Source organism: Salvelinus sp. IW2-2015, linkage group LG8 (assembly GCF_002910315.2).
Source record: "Salvelinus sp. IW2-2015 linkage group LG8, ASM291031v2, whole genome shotgun sequence".
NCBI classification, from domain to species: domain Eukaryota; kingdom Metazoa; phylum Chordata; class Actinopteri; order Salmoniformes; family Salmonidae; genus Salvelinus; species Salvelinus sp. IW2-2015.
Window position 1 is genome coordinate 1760641 of NC_036848.1, and position 20423 is coordinate 1781063.

Sequence of the window (20423 nt, forward strand, 5' to 3'; positions counted from 1 at the left end):
TCCAATTCAATTCAATTCAATTCAATTGACTTTATTGACATGGCAAGTTCATTATTACTTACATTGTCAAAGTATACATATCGAAAAATAAAAATAAAATAAAAATTTATATTTATATATATATGTARAATATATMTATATTTATATATAAATAAATGGTGGGACCAACAGCAATAATAATAGTAGTAGTGGACATGGGATTACCATTAACATCAACTACAACTCTCTCTCTTTACCAAAGCCACCTGCGTTCTACCCACTTGCCACTTCCCAAGTGGACTCATAATCGTCCAACCGACCAGCCTTCACTCCACTAACTCTGCCATTTCCATTGTCTCCCAGAGCTTCTAATTCCTTTCAATCTAATCCTGTTGTTATTCAACTGACACACAGGAGACTTGAGTCTTTGTTAGTAACAATCCATGACTTAACACACTTGTCAGTCCTCCTGTTTAAATAATGATAAAGATGTCCTATTTCAGTGGAGATGCTCCACTGACCACTCAGATAGATCTTAAGCTGAAGATAGGTGGCTTTGAACAGAGATTCTTATTAGAAGAGCAGGAGAGTGTAAATATGTAACCGTTCTTCTTTACATCCGAACACAGAGCTTCCCAATGCTCCAGTTGGCTTCATTATAGCTCTGCATGGGTAATGCACTGTAATCTATTCAGCATAGTGGTGTGTTTGTGTGTTTGTGTGTGGTGTGTGTGTGTGTGTGTTTGTGTGTGGTGTGCGTGTGTGTGTGGCATGGGTAATGCACTGTAATTATTCAGGTGGAGGCTGGGGGGCTAGTGTGGTGTAAGATAACATGTGTAGGAGACAGAGGAGATGTTTCTGGTATGAAAGGTATCTCTCTCCCACAGCCACATATCCATTAGCACTAAAGCAGGGGATTGTATGTGCAAATGTCAACAAGATCTCACGGTTTGACCCATTTCCCTTCGGATTCTGACGTGTATACACATTTCTCCAAACGTCAAATGTCGAAGCGCTGCTGCAGACGTCAACATGCGTGGTGTTTTGGACACCCTGGGTTGCTSCTCCTTTATGTGGCTCCTCCTGCATTCATCCTGAATGGTTAAAGCTGCAAAATATGTCACTTTTTTGGGGCGACCTGACCAAATTCACATATAAATGTGAGTTATAGATCTGTCATTCTCATTGAAAGCCAGTCTAAGAAGCGGTCGATCTGTTCTATGTGTACTATTTCTATGCTTCCCGTTCTTAAGTTTCGTTTTTGTGCWCCAGCTTCAAACAGCTGAAAATACAATATTTATGGTTATGGAAAATATATTTCACAGCGGTTTAGATGGTACAGTTATTTTCTACACTTTACTTGCTTGTTTTATCACATTAACTGAAATTAGAATTTAACTATTAGAATTTTAGCAACCAGGAAATGGCTGAACGATTTCTGCACAGTGCTTCTTTAAGTTAAGGTTTGGGATAGGGTTAAAACAACAACCACAACAACAACAACACCAGGAGTGTCCACAACACCCTAGCAAAACACAAGCCTACTTGATGGTAATAGTGCTCACCGTTGCCCCTGTGGGCGGGTTTCAAAGGCCTCTCCCGACGTCCTCGGGACATGGACGGATGTCCAATTTTGAAGTGAATCTTGAGCGACCTGGCTGCAAATGGGACCAGGGATTACATGTGTATTGACAAAATGCAGACACACACACATGCACACAAATGCCCAAACACATGCGCACACACACACACCCACACACAGGACAAATCGATACGCATACCACACAACCACACCACCCACACGACAACACATACACACACACACACACACACACACACACACACACACACACACACACACACACACACACACACACACACACACACACACACACACACACACACACACACACACAACACACACACTGGGGGATTTTATATAGGGTAGGTGTGTGTGTGTGTGTGTGTGTGTGTGAGGGAAAGTTCCCAGTGGTGATTGATATTAGATCCAGAAAGACCCGGCACCAACGGCATCTCAACTTCATCTAATTAATCAGACTGGTTGCTCCACTCATCCTTCATCATCTCGCTCTCTCTCCCACCCCCCTCTCTCTCTGTCTCTCTTTCTCTCTCTTTCTGTCTCTATTGCTCTCTCATTCCTCTCTTTCTGTCTCTCTCTTTATCTCCCCCCCTCTCTCTCTCTCTGTCTTTTTCTATTTATTCCCTCTCTCTCTCTCTCTGTCTCTCTCTCTCTTTTTCCCCTCTCTCTGTCTTTGTCTCTCTTTCCCCTCTCGGTCTCTCTCTGTCTTTCTCTATTTATTTCCTCCCTCACTCTTTCTTCCTCCCTTTTTTCCCCTGCCTGTCTCAGTCTCTCTCTCTACCCCACTTCCCTGATCCCTATCTGTCATTCTCAGTCTCTCCCTCTGCCCCACTCTCCTGATCCATGTATCTCATTCTCAGTCTCTCCCTCTGCCCCACTTCCCAACTCTCCTGATCCATATCTGTCATTCTCAGTCTCTCCCTCTTATCCCATTTCCCAACTTTCCTGATCCATATCTGTCATTCTCAGTCTCTCCCTCTGCCCCACTTCCCAACTCTCCTGATCTGTCTTCCTCTGTATCTTTAGCCTCCCCTCTCACCCTCATCACTCTCTCCCCTCAATGTATTCCTCTCTCTCCTGCTGTCTATAGGCCTACAACTTTAACATGTATTACCTAAATCAGTGAGCCCATACCTTACTGTCACCCGGAAAAAAACGTATATGCTGGAACTGTACAATGTCATTCATTCATAATTCATGATTTTCTAACTGACCATTGCCAGTAGGCTGCACTGTGGTGGTTGGAGTAAACGTCACAGCGAGCGTTCAAAACGCGTTTGCCGCGTGTAGTTTTGAAGATCCAGGCTGCGGCAATCTGTATTGGGAGGAGCTAGTGCTAAAGCGGCGCGTCAGAACCAGCGGCAGGAATACTACCGAGTCCATATGCGCATTAAAGTTCCTTCTGTTCGAGGAGACAAGACGAGGAGGACTTTGCTTGGTTAACGAAAGGAAGGAAGAACCCGAAGTGGTACTCTGATGTGCATCCGAGGAGGCTGGCAGGGAAACGGTGGAATGATTTTAGCCAGTCAGGCTTGACGCATAATCCTACCCCCGCCCCAGCCACACTGTTCGTTAGAGAGAGTCTTGCCTGCTTCAACTCAATTCCTCACCAGAGAAGATTTACGGAGGACTGCTGTCTGATTCACACGCCCGCATACCTGGGAAAGGCAATGTCTTTGACCCATTCCACTGCATAGCAGAGGAGGTGGCACTATATGAAAACATTTTGTCCATTTTAAATTACATAGGCTATTTTCGTCTTTTTTTGTAAAGACACAATTGGATAGGTCTGTTATTCCACTATTTAATGCGCTCCGAGACGTGGACGGAAGTTGCCAATATGGCTTTTTGATCATTCCATTATAGCTACCGGAGAGTTGGAGTCATGATGACAGCGCTCCCGTTGGTCTCGCGGCCCGCCTGCTGCTGATGGTAACGTCTAGGATGTCTTTTAACGGTCTCAGGATCCAGAACCAACCGATTTATCAATGGAGGAGGAGACTGACACCCGCAAGATCAACAACAGCTTCCTTCGCGACCACAACTATGCTACTGAAGGTATGCATCGAAAAACTATTCTTCACTACATATGTACACTGCACGGTTTATTTCATAGAGTATGTAGGCCGAGTATTCCGCATATCGGTCATGATGAGGGATTGATTGACTTATCCCTATCAGAAGAATACTTAGTGACATTATAGTGTCCCGACCCGGACACTTATCGATCTTGCGTGGTGTCATGTAGACTACCGATTGTTTCGGATGCGCATTTATGGAGAGTGGCGGTCTACTGGTCTGGCCTACTCCCTACCCACTGGGCCCAAACTGGTTGAATCAACGATGTTTCCACATCATTTCAATGGAATTACTTTGAACCAACGTGGACTAGACGTAACATTTACGTCTGTGCCCAGAGGGGAGTCTCTCCTGCTCCATATTTAGAAACTGATAGTACCGATCTAGATATCCGTTTCACTGACTGGACTGACTGAATGAATGAATGGGCTACGAATGGTACGTGAAGCGGCCTTGAATGAGTCAGTAAATATACTGTGTGTGTGTGAGCAGAGAGGGGGGGGGCGGGGGGGGGGTGGTATCTGTGAGGTGGATCATTCTTAGAAAGTGTGACTGGATTCACAGCAACCAGGACAGAGTACAGCCTCCTACAGTGCTGTATTTTACCGCCAGTGGCTGGCCTGTGTCTGCCTCTCTCTGTCTGGCTAATTGATTAGTCCAGTGATTTACTGAATATCATTAGCTCCATCGTTAGCCCTGATCTAATTAACGATAGCCCCAGTCACTGAATCACGTCTATTGATTAACCAGAACTAACTGATGCTAATGTAACTGATTGCCTGTGAGTCTAACCTGTTGGAACCAGTCTGATCGTGAGATATCTAACCACGTGAAGTGAAACAGAATGGGTGAGCTAGTCCTCTGTCTGGTTCTACGAGGCTATGTGATACCAGTCTCTCGGTCCCAATGGAAAGGATGAATGGTAGCCATCTCCCTAGGACCGTCTGGATATGTGAAAACCAGTCTCTGGTCCCAATGGGAAGGATGAATGGTAGCCATCTCCCTAGGACCCGTCTGGATATGTGAAACCAGTCTCTGGTCCCCCAATGGAAGGATGAATGGTAGCCATCTCCCTAGGACCCGTCTGGATATGTGAACCGTCTCTGGTCCCCAATGGAAGGATGAATGGTAGCCATCTCCCTAGGACCCGTCTGGATATGTGAAAACCAGTCTCTGGTCCCAATGGAAGGATGAATGGTAGCCATCTACCTAGGACCCGTCTGGATATCCAACCCCTTATCTCCCTCTGCGTCTCCTGCATCAGACCTCCCTAACAGAGTCTCTTTTTGTCACTCAAACTCAATGTCAAAGGGCTTTATTGGCATGGGAAACATGTGTTTACGTTGCCAAAGCAAGTGGAATAGACACAAAGGGAATAAACAACGGAAATAGACAATCAGAAATTGACATTAAACATTACACTCACAAAAGTAGTAAAATAATATAGACATTTCAAATGTTATATAATTGGCTATGTGCAGTGTTGTAAACAATTTTCAAGTAGTTGAATTATAAAAGGGAAAATAAAATAAACAGATAAATATAGTTTTCTATTTACAATGGTGTTTGTTCTCCCACTTTTCTTGTGGTAACAGGTCACAAGTCTTGCAGGTCTTGGCCTCGCCGAGTGGCACAGCGGTCTAAGGCACTGCATCTCAGTGCTAGCGTCGTCACTACAGACACCCTGGTCGAATCCAGGCTGTTTCACAACTGGCTGTGATTGGGAGTCCCATAGGGTGGTGCACAATTGGCCCAGCATCATCCGGGTTTGGCCGGGTTATGGCCATCATTGTAAATAAGAATTTGTTTTTAAACTGACTTGCTTAATAAAAAAATAAACTGTGATTGTATGAAGAGTTTATCAAGATTGGATTTGTTTTCAAATTCTTTGAGGGTCTGTGTAATCTATGGAAAATATACAGTATGTTTCTCTTTCTCTCTCTGGACAACACTGAGACCTCTATAGACCGGCAGACAGGAGCGGGAGGGTGGGTGGGCGGGTGGTGGTTAATCCAGGTGATAAATAAAGGGTGTATCTCCTCAGCTTTAGAGGCCTGTCTGTCTCGTCCGTGTGGGAGAGCTCACATGGAAGAGCCCCATCTTTGTGTTTTTATAGCTTCAATTTACAGTTGAATCATCAAGCCTAAATAACTCATTATAGAGACTGTGGTGTGTGTGTGTATATGTGTGTGTGTATATGTGCGTGTGTGTGTGTGTATATGTGTGTGTGTATATGTGTGTGTGTGTATATGTGTGTGTTGTATAGTGTGTGTGTATATGTGTGTGTGTATATTGTTTGTGGTGTGTATATGTGTGTGTGGTATATGTGTGTGTGTGTAATATGTGTGTGTGGTAATGTAATGTGTTGTGTGTGTGTGGTTATATGTTGTGTGTATATGTTGTGTGTGTATAGGTGTGTATATATAGTGTGTGTATATATGTGTGTGTGTGTATATGTGTGTGTTGTATATATGTGTGTGTATTTGTGTGTGTGTGTATATGTGTGTGTGTATATGTGTGTGTGTATATGTGTGGTAATATGTGTGTGTGTGTATATGTGTGTGTGTATATGTGTGGTGTGTATATATGTGTGTGTGTGTGTGTGTGTATATGTGTGTGTATATGTATGTGGTATATGTATATGTGTGTGTGTGGTGTGTGTGTGTGGGTGTGTGTGTGTGTGGTGTGTGTGTGGTGTGTTGTGTGTGTGTGTGTGTGTGTGTGTGTGTGTGGTGTGTGTGTGTGTGTGTGTGTGTATATGTGTGTATATGGTGTGTGTGTATATGTGTGTGTGTGTAATATGTGTGTATTGTGTGTGTGTGTATATGTGTGTGTGTGTGTTAATGTGTGTAACTAGTATATGTGTGTATATGATGTGTGTATATGTGTATAGTGTGTATTATGTGTGTGTGTATGTGTGGTCGTATATGTGTGTGTGTGTGTAATATCTGTGTGTGGTGTGTGTGTATATGTGTGTGTGTGGTGTTTGTTTGGTATGTGTGTGTGTAAATGTATGTGTATATGTGTGTGTATATGTGTGTGTATATGTGTGTGTATATGTGTGTGTATATGTGTGTGTATATGTGTGTGTATATGTGTGTGTACGTGGGGTCTAAGGGTTTTACAGCAGTATAGTTCAGTCTGCATCAGGGATCAGCCGGTAGGTGTCTGTGTTCAGTCTCCTCTCTGGCCTCTCACATCGTCAATCCACTATACTGGATACACACGCCTATTGTTGTTTCATTGTCCAGAAGTTCTTCCATTGGACATGTATACCATGTGCATCCCGTACATACGATTAATAACACTAGAAACGTAAGTCCGAGCTGAGGTCAGATCAGGTGTTGGTTATAGTTCCCTCAGGCACACACAGATCATTTTAAGGATGTTACATTTGAATAGTGTCACACGCTGACCTTTAGTTTGCACCAATCCCACGCCTCAGTGGGTTGTGTGTGTAGTGTCCAAGAGGTGTCCCCATAGGGACCCATGAGATCCCAATACCCATAATGACTTGCAGGAGGTCAAACTGTAAATGTGATTTTGCTGATTGAGAGAAGAAGAAACATCCTGTCATCAGTCACTTCTTGTCACCATGTTCTTAAAATGTCTCTGGCACATTCTACTAATACTGTTCTACTGCTTTTCAGTTCATGAACATTGGATGGACTGCGAGATGGAATATATACTTTACCCTGCATAATGGAGACAGATAGAAAGCTTAGGTGTTCATTTCATCACGCTGGGTTGGAAAGAAAGGCCTCCAGGGGCTGTAAAGACTGAGCAAAGGATCCTGGGAAAAAAAGAAAATTAACATTCCAGCTGATTTGCATTCAGAAACATACCATTCGAAGCATTGCAATAATGCTAATCATATAGTGATGAGGATGGCGGCCTCGCTTTTGTGTTAGCGTGTGTGTGTGTGGTGTGTGTGTGTGTTGTGGTGTGTGTGATGTGTGGGGTGTGTGTGTGTGTCGTGTTGCTGTGGTGTGTGTGTGATGTGTGTGTGGTGTGTGTGTGTGTGTGTGTGTGTGTGCGTGCCGTGTCTTGCGTGCGCGTCCTGGCAGTGTGTGGTTTAATGGACTGTGATACTTCTGCTACACTGTCTTCATATCACCTCACACACAATCATCCACCACCCCCCACACATCACTAACACACTCAAACACATTCAGAACACACAACAACTCAGACACACACAAACACACTCAGACACACACATACACACTCAGACAACACTATAACACCACTCAGACACACTCAGACACACAATATACACACTCACGACACATCTCAGACACCACAATACACACACATACACACACTGACAGACCATACTCAGACATACTCAGGACATACACACTCACAGCACACACAAGAAAGCTCTGTAAACAACAACATTGAAGATACTTATTGGGATGTGAGAACATGTTTTGAAGGAGATTATATAATCTCTCTTCCAGATTCCAGTCTGAAGGAGAATTGTAGCTTTTGGAGAAATGGTCAAGCAATATTTTGTTGCTTAAATCATTCAAACGTCAAATACACTATGAAGAGAAAATAATCAACAATAATCAACATGCCACAAAAACACCTAGCAAACACCCCACTGTAGTGATAAGAAACCACACACTATAGACATCCACCAATAGTGATAGAAACACAGCACTATAGAGCATCCACCATATGTATTAGAAAAACCACTACTATACTCGACATCCACCGTAGTGAGTAGAAACCAACACTATAGACATTCCACCGTAGATAGGTAAACCACTAATCTATCTAGACATCCACCATAGTGGTAGGTAAACCACAGCTAATAGACATCTCACGCGTAGTCGATAGAAACCCAACTATATTACAATCCACCCAATAGTGATAGAAACACGACTATAGACATCCAAATAGCTAGTATACAGAGAGACATAGAACAAACCACATATAGTAATAAACAAACCATAAGACAATACGTGGATAGAATAACCCACACTATAGACATCTCCACCCGTAGTGATAGAAACCAGAGAAGTGACAGTCGCTTGTAAGCTGATCAGAAACCAACACTATAGACATCCACGATTAGTCGTATAGAAACCAAACTGGTAGACTGATCTCGCATCCAAGAGAGTAGGTATGAAACGCAAACTAGTATACTGGTGACAGTCACTCAATGGTGCGCGGGTTAAGGGATAGAACCCAACATTAACTATATAGACATCTAGCCATAGTTTGACTCTATAGAAACACACAGACTTATTAGAGTTCTGTCCGAGACAGTTAGTAGACCTGGATTCATAACAACACTAAGACATTATCCATTGTAGTGTTTAAGAAACATATATATGCCAGACTATCTGTAGATCGAGTTATATGTGAAACTACAACTATATGACATCCATGCTACAGAGTGGTTTGAGAATAAGCACTACACTGATAGAACTATCCGGACCATAGGAGAAGAGACACACAAGCTATTATAAGACATCCACCATAAGTGGATTTAAGAAACCACATCTAAGTAAATGATGCAATACCACATGTAGTAGTAGAGAACTCACACGATAGATTAGAAGAGGGAGGACATTACTTGCTACGTAGTGGTTACAGAGATATACTGACACTATACGATATGCATTTCTCGACCATAGTAGTTGGTTAAGAAATCCACACTATAGACCATCCCCAGTTGAAACCTCACATTAGGTGAATCACCATGAGGAAACCCACACTATTAGCAACATCCAGCCAAGTGAGTAGACACCCAGCACTAATCGACATCCACCGTATTGAGTGTTAGGAAACCACAACTATAGGAACAAACCCACTCAAGTGGTAGAATCGACACTCTATGAACATCCTACCATAGTTTTAGAAACCACACGATAGACATCCACGTTATGGAATACAAACCACAGTATAGACATCCACCATAGTGAGTAATTACCACACTATAGACATCCACCAGTAGTGGATTCAGACACAAACATAAACCGACATACACCATAGTGATTGGAAACCATCACTATTGAGACATCGCTATCATATGTCGACGAGAAATCAACTTAGACTCATTTCGTCACACCATAGTAGAGTAAGAACTATTCAAGTATAGGCAATATCCGACTCGTTAGTGTTACCACAACCAGCTTCTATAAAGACATCAACACATCCGGAAGTGATAGTTGAAGAACGCCACACTATGGACACTGACGCATAGAGTGCTAGAAAAGCCGACGATAGACTCATCATTTCACCGTTAGTGTTAGTAGAAAGCCTTACAGGGTAGGAGTTACTACTGTCAACGGACGGTCCACCCATAAGTGAATAGGAAACCACAGATTATAGACACTCATGTCCACACGAGTGAATTCAGAGGATAGCACACAAGGTAGGGGTAGGCAATGCCGCCAGTGTGAGGGAGAACCAACTATAGAATCTCCACCATTAGGTCGATAGGAAACCACTATCTTAATCGGCGCCCCGACATTCCACCGTAGTGATAGCAACCACACTATAGCATTTCTCACACCTTGGTATTGTTTAGAACCCACTATATTGACATCCACTCATAGTTGATATGAAACACAACTGATAGACATTCCACGTAGTGATCAGAAACACACTATAAGATCTTCCACTATAGTGTAGAAAACCAGCAGAACACATTCATCGGGAGTATACACGCATCGTGATAAACAACTATAGACATCGGGCGCACAGTGTGCTTTGTTAGAGAACACCTACTAGAGTAGTGCGCATTCTTCGACTCATTAGGTGAGTAGAGAACCACACTATAGACTCGCATGCCAGTATGTGGTACGACACAACCACATCTCACTAAGAGTAGGACATGACACACCATTGCAGTGGATGAAACCGACACTATAGACTCCCGTGTGTGATGGGATGCTGACTTACATCTATATGCACATCCACTGATAGTGAGATTATGATGCTTAACCAACTAATAGAACATCCACCATTAGTGTTTAACGAAACGCGAACTTATGACTCCCATAAGTGTATAGAAACCACACTATAGCTGACAGATTTCCGACGAGTAGTGGATCAGTATAACTTACTTATTCGGTATATAACAGTCCACCGATAGGTTGAGAAACCACACGCTATAGAAGACTTGCTGAGATCACGGTAGGTTAATCAGAGGACACAGTTACACGTATAGAATGCCGCACCGTAGTGCTTATTTTGGCACTTGAATCATGTCATCGGATTATTTGGTTCGTGGCGACTTTTATTAATGTTAGTTGTCAACTTTGATGCACACAGTGCAGCGCGAGTCTAAATTCAATAGAAGGGGCGATCTGTGTCCCTGGCCGCATAGTTTGACATAGGTCCTTAGAAGTGATGGGTGTGCATTGAGTTGCAGTACCGCACACATGACCTTTTCTGTGACTTGGAGGCAGGACGCTGGGAGATATTGCGCTACAGTACCTTTTCTCTGTGACATGGGGAGGCAGGAGCTTGGATCAGCAACAGTTGGAGACCGTTTTCTCTGTGACATAGGATGGCAGGGATAGCCTGGGGATAGTCACACATGACCTGGTTACTGCTGTGACATGGACGCAGTGGAGCTGGGGATAGCTAACATATGACCTTATTCTCTGTGACATGGAGGGCAGGGAGCTGGGATAGCTACATGACCTTTTCTCTGTTGACTGTGAGTAGCAGGAGACCTAGGGAATGACCTTCCAGACAGGACTGGATAGCTTATTCATGACACTTTCTCTGTGACATGGAGGCAGGAGCTGGGATAGCTACATTGACCTCTTCATTCGTCTGTGAATGGAGGCAGCGGAGCTGGGCATAGAGCTACATGCCTTTTCTCTGTGGCCATGGAGGCAAGGGAGGCTGGGATGGGCACATATGACTTTTCTCTGTCGAATGGGATGACTGTAACTCTTACTGATAGATTTACCGCATCAGGAACAATGACCTTAATATTAATTGGAATAACATGTAATCTATATGGGGTATTTCCTCTCTCACTCTCACTGAGCCCCGGCCCAAACAGTGTCCTTTCAATTCTTTCTTTCTTTCTTTCTTTCTTTCTTTCTTTCTTTCTTTCTTTCTTTCTTTCTTTCTTTCTTTCTTTCTTTCCTTCTACCAGCCTCCTCTTGTGTGTGTGTGCGTACATGTACAGCTAAATACAGCTCTCCCTTCGCTCTCAGCCTTGGTTTGCGTATTTGTTTCGTTAGAGCCGTCGGGAACAAACCAGTTGGATGTTGAGAGACRTATCCATCTCTAGGTTTTTTAGAGAGCTGTAGTCTATCCTAAATCCAGGCAGATCAGATGCATGTGTTTCAGGAGGAGAGGAGGAGGAATCTCAAAGGTCGTCTGTCTGTGTTACAGTCTAGAAACCCAGAAGCTTGATGTGAGACATGTATTGGTTTTAGCTCCTTCCAGGGGCCGAGGAGCCAAATGCACTGAACTGGTGTCTATGAGCTTGGCTGTGAAACTATGTGACTTGGATGTGTGCATCAGTTGAATTCTGTCATAAAGTAGTGTCCATATAATCTCTCTGTGTCTGTGGATCGAAGATGTCTGGTTTCATGTACTAATGACTTGAGAGGAAAATGTCTAGGTCCATTAGGGACTACTTCACCACTGTGACTCCTGTGGGGGATAAGAGCTGCTTAATTAATGTAGAGAGGAAAACAATTGCACTGATCGTGTGATGATAGTATGCTTTAAATCTGCTACAGAACTGATGAGATTCTGATGAGTTACTGATTGTGTGAGGATTGTTAAGTTAATTAACTGGCTAATGGCCAGAATATTTTAATAACACAATCGGTTTCAGACCGTCGTTTAACCCATATTATTCTTTACCTATATTTCTCCTTTTATCTGGGTTACCAGGGCAAGCCGTTGTTTCCTAGATATTCTGCTCTTAAAATATGTTGTGCTATAAGCTATAAGGCAAGCTGAAGCTTTCAGGTTTAATTATATTTTTGGTAATTGGAAAATGGGTGAAAATGAGTTTAATTTTTTATTTTWATTTTAAGATGTAGCAAATGCTTGTGTCTCTGTGCAGCTAACTTTAATCTCTGTGTGAAAATATATATGTGTTACTTTATTCCTGTGGTACATTATCCCTGTGGTACATTATCCCCGTAGTATATTATCCATGCGATACATTATCCATGTGTTGCATTATCCCCATGGTACATTGTCCCAGCTGTACGTTATCCCCATAGAACATTATCCATGTGGTACATTATCCATATGATACATTATCATTGTGGTACATTATCCTTGTGGTACATTATCCCCATAGTACATTATCTATGTGATACATTGTCCCTGTGGTACATTATTCACAATATAGCTGGTAATATTAACTGTGTATGTGTTTTGTTTTAGCTGACATCATCTCCACGGTGGAGTTTAACCCTTCGGGGGAGCTGCTGGCCACAGGGGACAAAGGAGGAAGAGTGGTGGTCTTCCAGAGAGAACAGGAGGTAAGAAACACACACTCTCTCTCTTTCTTTCTCTCTCTTTACCTTTGTATCTCTCTCCCTCCTTCCCCTCATCTCTGTCTCCCACCTCCCTCTCCCCAGAGAGTATAACATGTCTAAGCTGTGTTTCTCTCCCCCTCTCTCTTCTGCCCTCCTCCTCTCTCCTCCCAAACTAAGAGTCAGCCCCAGCGGCGAGGGGATTATTTTATTTACGGTACCTTCAAACCAACTTGTGTGTTCCTCTGCTCTCTCTCCCTCTTTCTCTCCCTCTCCTCTCTCCCTCTTTCTCTCCCTCCCTATCTCTCTCTCTCTCTCTCTCTCTCTCTCTCTCTCTCTCTCTCTCTCTTTCCTCTGTCTTTCTCTCCCTCTCTCTCTCTCTCTCTCTTCCAACTCACCCCCCCAGACTAAAAGCGAGCCCCAGAAGCGAGGGGAGTATAATGTGTACAGTACGTTCCAGAGTCATGATCCAGAGTTTGACTACCTGAAGAGTCTGGAGGTCGAGGAGAAGATCAACAAGATCAGATGGCTTCCTCAGCAGAACACTGCCTACTTCCTCCTCTCCACCAACGGTGAGTGTGTGTGTGAGTGTGAGTGTGAGTGTGCGTGTGCGTGTGTGCGTGTGTGTGTGTGTGTGTGTGTGTGTGTGTGTGTGTGTGTGTGTATAGGAGTTAGAAGCAGTGGAACCATAGCCAGAGGAGCTCCATCTGGTCGTGTGGCCCTGCTGTGTGTGTGTGTTCATACATGTGCGTCCGTGCATGAGTGTGTGTGTTCAGCTGTTGCATCCATGCGTGAAGCTCTCAATCAGCAAGGCTTCTGCTGGTGGCTTGGGCTCAGTCAAGCAGAACACATACATATCTAATAGTATAGAAATTGCCTTTGGATATTGAAAGGCTAGAGGCACTTGAGTGTACAAAACATTAAGAAACTTGCTGATATTCAGTTGCACCCCCCCCTCGCCACTCCCCCCCTTTTAAAACCCTCCGAACAGACTTCAATTTCGTCGGGGCATGGACTCTACCAAGGTGTTGAAAGCGTTCACAGGGATGCTCGCCCATGTTCGACTCAATGCTTCCCACAGTTGTTGTCAGGATAGTTGGATGTCTTTGTGTGAATGGACCATTCTTTTGGATAACACACAAGACCTGTAGAGTGAAAACGCTGAAGCGTTTGCTGTTCTTGAACACTCAAACCCGGTGCTCCTGGCACATACTGACCGTTCAAGGACTTCAATATTGTGGTCTTGCCGCATTCCCATCTGACTGGCAACACACATCTCCATGTCTCAAATTGTCTCAAGGTTAAAAAAACATCCCCCCCTTCTTTTTTAACCTGGCTCCTCCACCTTCTCTACACTGACTGAAGTGGACTTTAACAAGTGGACATCCGTAAGGGATCAGTAGCTTTCACCCTGGGATTCACCTGGTCAGTCTTATGTCATGGACAAGGCAGGTGTTCGCTAATGTTTTGTTTACTCAGTGTATGTCAATATACAGTATGTAGAGTCTGGCTGGAAAAAACATGAGGTTTGATGAATGGTGACGATAGTCAGCATGGTTTTATGATTAACCTGGCAGATTTGTATCTGATCTCCGTTATGCAAGTCAGTTATAACATCACTAATCGTATCTCTATGACCCACTGTCATCGGCAGCACCATCCAGGCTGGCATCAGTCCACATGACAGATTGAACCAGACACAGTTCACACCTCCCACACTCACTGTAGCATGGACTTAATAGCTCTCTCTCTTTCTCTGCTCTCTCTCTCTCTCTCTCTCTCATCTCTCTCTCTCTCTCTCTCTCTCTCTCTCTTCTCTCTCTCTCTCTCTCTCTCACTCTCTCTCTTTCTCTCTCTCTCTCCTCTCTCTCTCTCTCTCTCTCTCTCTCTCTCTGTCTCTTCTGCTCCTCGCTCTCACTCCTCATGTCTTTCTCTCTTTATCTTCTCCATATGTCTTTATAGCCTTCTCATCCTCATCTAACGTCTAATTAAATTGAGTTTTTGATTTTTAGCTTTTTTCTTTTGCTTGTTCTCCGTTTCTCTTCTCTCTCTCTTCTTCATTCTTCTCTCTCTTTCTCTCTTCCTCTCTCTCTTTGCAATTCTCTCTCTCTTTCACTCTCTCATTTTCCTCTCTGTTTCTGTTCTCCCTCTGTGTTCCGGTGTGCGTGTTGTGTGTGTGGTGTGTGTGTGGTGTGTGGTGTGTGTGTGTGTGTGTGTGTGTGGTGTGTGTGTATATGACAAGAAAGTGAAGCTCTGGAGATCAGTGAGCGAGACAGAGACGAGGGATACACTGCAAGGATGAAGCGGACGAATCAGAGACCCATCTACAATCACCTCACTACGGGTGAGAAACCTTGCCAGGTCCCACCCGGTGATAGCAAGTCAGTACTCCCGTCCTCACGTCTGAGGACGTCGGGAAGATGACGTGGGTTGCACGTAGGGGCAAGTGAGCCCTGTTCCTTCAAGTAGGTTCGGTTTTTGCCTCCCCGGGCTTTGTGGACGGAGACGGAGGATGGGCTTAAACCTTAAACCTTTGCAATTTGACATTTGGGAACACTTTGCAAATTTGCATGTTTGAGCAGCATTGCTGAACGTGTAATTCTGCCATGAGACCTGTGAGAGCTAGTTGGAGAACACACACACACACACACACACAACAACACACACAACACACACACACACGACACACCACACACACACACCAACACCCACACCACACACACACACACACACACACACACACACACACACCACAGCACACACACGAGCAGAATAATGAAGATGTAAATATCTCATTTTTCCCCCGGGGTCCAAATAGGAAATGTTGCTTTGATATCACTTGAACATGAATACTTTATGAATGAGGAATATACTGTATACAAAGCACATGGTTATATTCCCAGTCTTCTGCATATACAGTACTGCTGCTTCCCCTGTAACTCATTGCATTTTGGCTATTCCAATGACGCACATTGCAGAAGGTCTATTTCTCATGGTGGGCATTCGGTCCTTATAACTGAGAGAAGAATCAGTTTTTCAACACTGGTATATAGAATCACTCAGACTGCTCTCATAGTGCATCAACAACTGACAGATGAGTCCCTGTCAGCCATTAAACATGACACAAACCCACAGAGAGAGAGGGAAGGGGTAGACAGGGAGAGAGGGAGACAGGGAGAGAGGGAGACAGGGAAAGAGGGAGACAGGGAGAGAGTGAGAGAGCGATCGAAATGTGCACTGAGATGATGCGATGAATGGGATCATTCTCTCTTCGCTTCCCTTCTTTGCAACGCCATCACCAGGCACCATGGTCCTTAATTCTCACACCAGAGAGTCCGGTTTCAGTAGTATCTATTAGTGGCCTCTCTCCTCTGTCTCTCTCTATCTCTCTTTCTCTCTCCTCTCTCCACTGTCTCTCTCTTTCTCTCTCCTCTGTCTCTTTGTCTCTCTCTCTCTTTCTCTCTACTGTTCCTCTGCTTCTCCTATGTCCTCCTGTACTGTATGTCATATACCTAATGCGACTTACAGCTAGTTTCCTCTGCGCGGGCCTCAGTGGGTACCTCAGGCCATCCCTGGCCCTCAGTCCTAACACCAGCTCACTAGGCCTGCTGCTGTGCAGTCTACCACTACCTTCAAGTGGAGACTACAGTACATGAAGTCATTTTGAAAAAGATGTGGATGTGTTGTGGCAAGAGATTAATGGCTCGTATAGAACCAGGCGTTCACGGTGTAGCGGAAATAGAAAGAGGTGTCAATCTGTGAATGTCTCTCCGTCTAGATTCTGTGAGACACATTACGTTTTTTGATATTTTAAAGAGTCAGTCATGGTGATGTGAAATCCTGTACTGGTGTTAAACCTCCTCCCTCCCTGCCAGGTTCTGTTCTCCAGAAACAGATTGATGTGGAGGCGACAGCGCGGCGTGTGTTCAGGTAACGCCACTCCTACCCATCAAACTCCATTCTCTGTGAACTCTGACTCGCCGACTACATCTCCAGCCGAGACCGTCAGGGTCAACTTTGTGGAACCTGGAGATCACCGACCAGAGCTTCAGTATCCTTTCACCTTTACCCTTCAACCCCCTAAATACTCTCTGTATAGTTTATCTGTCCTACAAATTTATAGGCTACCGACTGCTGTTCAAATAAACCTTTGACTCTAGGAAAAGTGCTAAAGCCTGTATTCTTGTTCCTCTTTCTCTATAAACAATCTAAAACATTTACTGATAGTGACATCCCTTGTTTTTCTCCAAAACTGTTATTGTCCTGAAGCATGCCCTCCCCAGAACATCGTGACGACATTAAGCACAGTGTAACATGGAGGAATCTGACGGCAGGGTGATTATCAGCAGCTTCAGAGTTCCATCCTCAGCAGATTGCAACACCTTGGCTTTACAGCAGCAGTAGAGGGTCAGTTACGACTCTGTGAATGCAGGACAGGCGCTCTGGCGAACACACACTGCATAGTGTGGAGTACTGGGAACAGGCATACACACAGACCACAGTATTCAAACACACATGTACACACCGAGACTACGCACACCACCCCACCACACCTCCACTCAGACATGGTCGCACGTGTGAGCAGCCATGTATTATTGTGGAGGGGGAAGAGATTGAAAGAAAAGGGAGCAGAGGGAGGGAAGTCAAGTCTCTGTTCTCGATTGAACCAAAACCTTGTAATCCTACTCGTATTGGCATTGGCTAGGAATGGATAACCACAAACATCAATAAGGTTGTCTTGTCGTCTTCTCTCCCAGTCAAGACAAGAAAGGCTCACCGTTCTCCAAAGCCCCGCTCTTGTCTCGGGAGCGTCAGTTGATATGCATATCCTCTGAATGCAGAATTGATATGACAATAGCTTGATCTTGACAGTTTTAAGCCTGGGATTGATGGTGTAAGATGCAAAATAAATACGCTCCCTATGGAAACTACGGCTGCTTCCAACCGCACCCTATCCCCTATATAGTGTATACTGTTTGACCAGGGACCCATAGGGGATTGGATGTAATTTGGGAACACAGCCATGTTGTTAAAAAAGTAGTTTATTTCTGAGCTGTTTTAACGTGTTCACCGGCCCGTACACACACCACGCACGCCGTATAAGACTGTCCCACACGCACACACCATCCTGGCTGAATAGCACATTACCCGCATATTAAAACACTATATTGGGACGGCTGCCTTGGGGCAGATTGAGGGAATTGGAATATATTGTTTTTAAGAATAAGTAGCTTTTGTCTCCAAATGTGAGCAAAGAGCAGAGAGAAGCTTGGGTTTTGTCTTATAGCAGAAACACACTTCTCTTTCAGAGGTTTGGGCACACACACAAACACTACACACACACATATACACACACACATATACACACACATATTATATACACACAAACACCACACACACATATACACACACATATATATACACACACATATACACACATCACATTATATACACACAGCATATATATACACACACACACACCACAAACACACACCCCACACACACATGCACACCACACACACACACACACACACACACACAACACACACACAACACACACCACACACGCAACACACACCACACACACCACACACAACACATATCTTCACATATATCATGCAACAACACTTTATACACACACAATACACACACATTACGCACACTATTACACACTTCATACACACACACATACTACACACACACACACACATATATACACATACACACATATACACCCACATACAGCACACTTATATACACATACACACATATATATATACACATTACACATATATACCATAGCCACACACACCATACAAACACACATATATATACAATACACACACACACACACACACACACACACACACACCACACACACACAACACACACACACAAACACTACACAGCACCACACCACACACACACACACAACACCACACACAGTATATATACATACACACACATATACACACATATACAACAAACACACACACACACATATACCACCACAAACCCAACCAAATCATTGCAAACAAAAAGATAGACAGAAGACAGGCTATTAGTGGATACATTTTCCCTCAGATTACACAGACGCACAAGAATTAGAAAACAAATCCAATTTTGATAAACTCAATATCTATTGGGGTGTGAAATACACAGTGTGCCATCACAACAGCAAGATTTGTGGACTGAGTGCACAAGAAGGGAAACAGTGAAGAACAAACACCCCACTTGTAAATACAACCCATATTTGTGTTTATTTATTTTCCCTTGTGTCTTTAAACTATTTGCACTCATTACAACACTATAAATGTTTTAATTGTTTGAAACTTGTGAGTATAATGTTATCGTTAATTTGTTATTGTTTATTATACTTTTTGTTTATTAATCTATCTAGTGGCTTACATACTGCCCTACAAAGGATTAAACACAGTAACTACAAATTTGGTCACAAATTCTTTGACTTGTCAGTTGATATAAATGATTCGGGGAGGCAGGCGCAGGAATGCGTTAATAGTTTTCTATTAAGCTCCTGACGGCGTGTAAAGACCGTGGACGAAGACAAACAAACACGCAACAAAAAACCAGGGTAAGAAACCCAAACAAAAGACGCGAGTAGTACCTCAAATAAATACACCACGCACACATGATTAACAACGGGCGAGACCGTAATCATCTGCCAATCCACAAGGGCACGAAAGCCAAACACACAGACAGGTATCACACAACCAATGGGCATTGTAACAATAATCGACCTCCAATTGGAAATCAAAGGCACATACATACTAATCAGAGGGAATAGGGGACGGTGTGTGTGATGAATGTTCGCGGAAGGGAGCCGTGACAGATCTGTTTGTAGAATGGCCAGGTAATATCTGATTACTGTGGTATTTAGTTTCTTGACACAAGAAACGCAGTTGATCAGAATTATCATAGAGTATCAGAAATGCTGTCAGTCATTAAATTGCATTACTGGCATTTGCCTTTGTAGGCAGCATAATCAGGACTCCGTAAGGCACTGACTGCTCAGGAAACACACAACACACCCACACACACCACACAACCCACACCACACACACACACACACCACACAAACACACACACCACACCACACACATCACACACACACACACACACACAACAACACACACACACACGACACACACACACGCACACACACACACACACAGCCTGTGATGAATACCACCTGTGATCCAGCAGGATCCAGTAGGCCGCAGCGCCGTGACATTGATTTTGTTTTCTTTTCTTCCTCCTCCCTT

General features: G+C 43.8%; 1 pseudogene; it reads left to right on the top strand.

Annotated features, from left to right (window-relative positions):
• Window positions 1–2931: 2931 nt before the first annotated feature.
• Window positions 2932–20423, top strand: part of LOC111967073 (serine/threonine-protein phosphatase 2A 55 kDa regulatory subunit B beta isoform-like) — a 29569-nt pseudogene continuing 12077 nt past the window's right edge.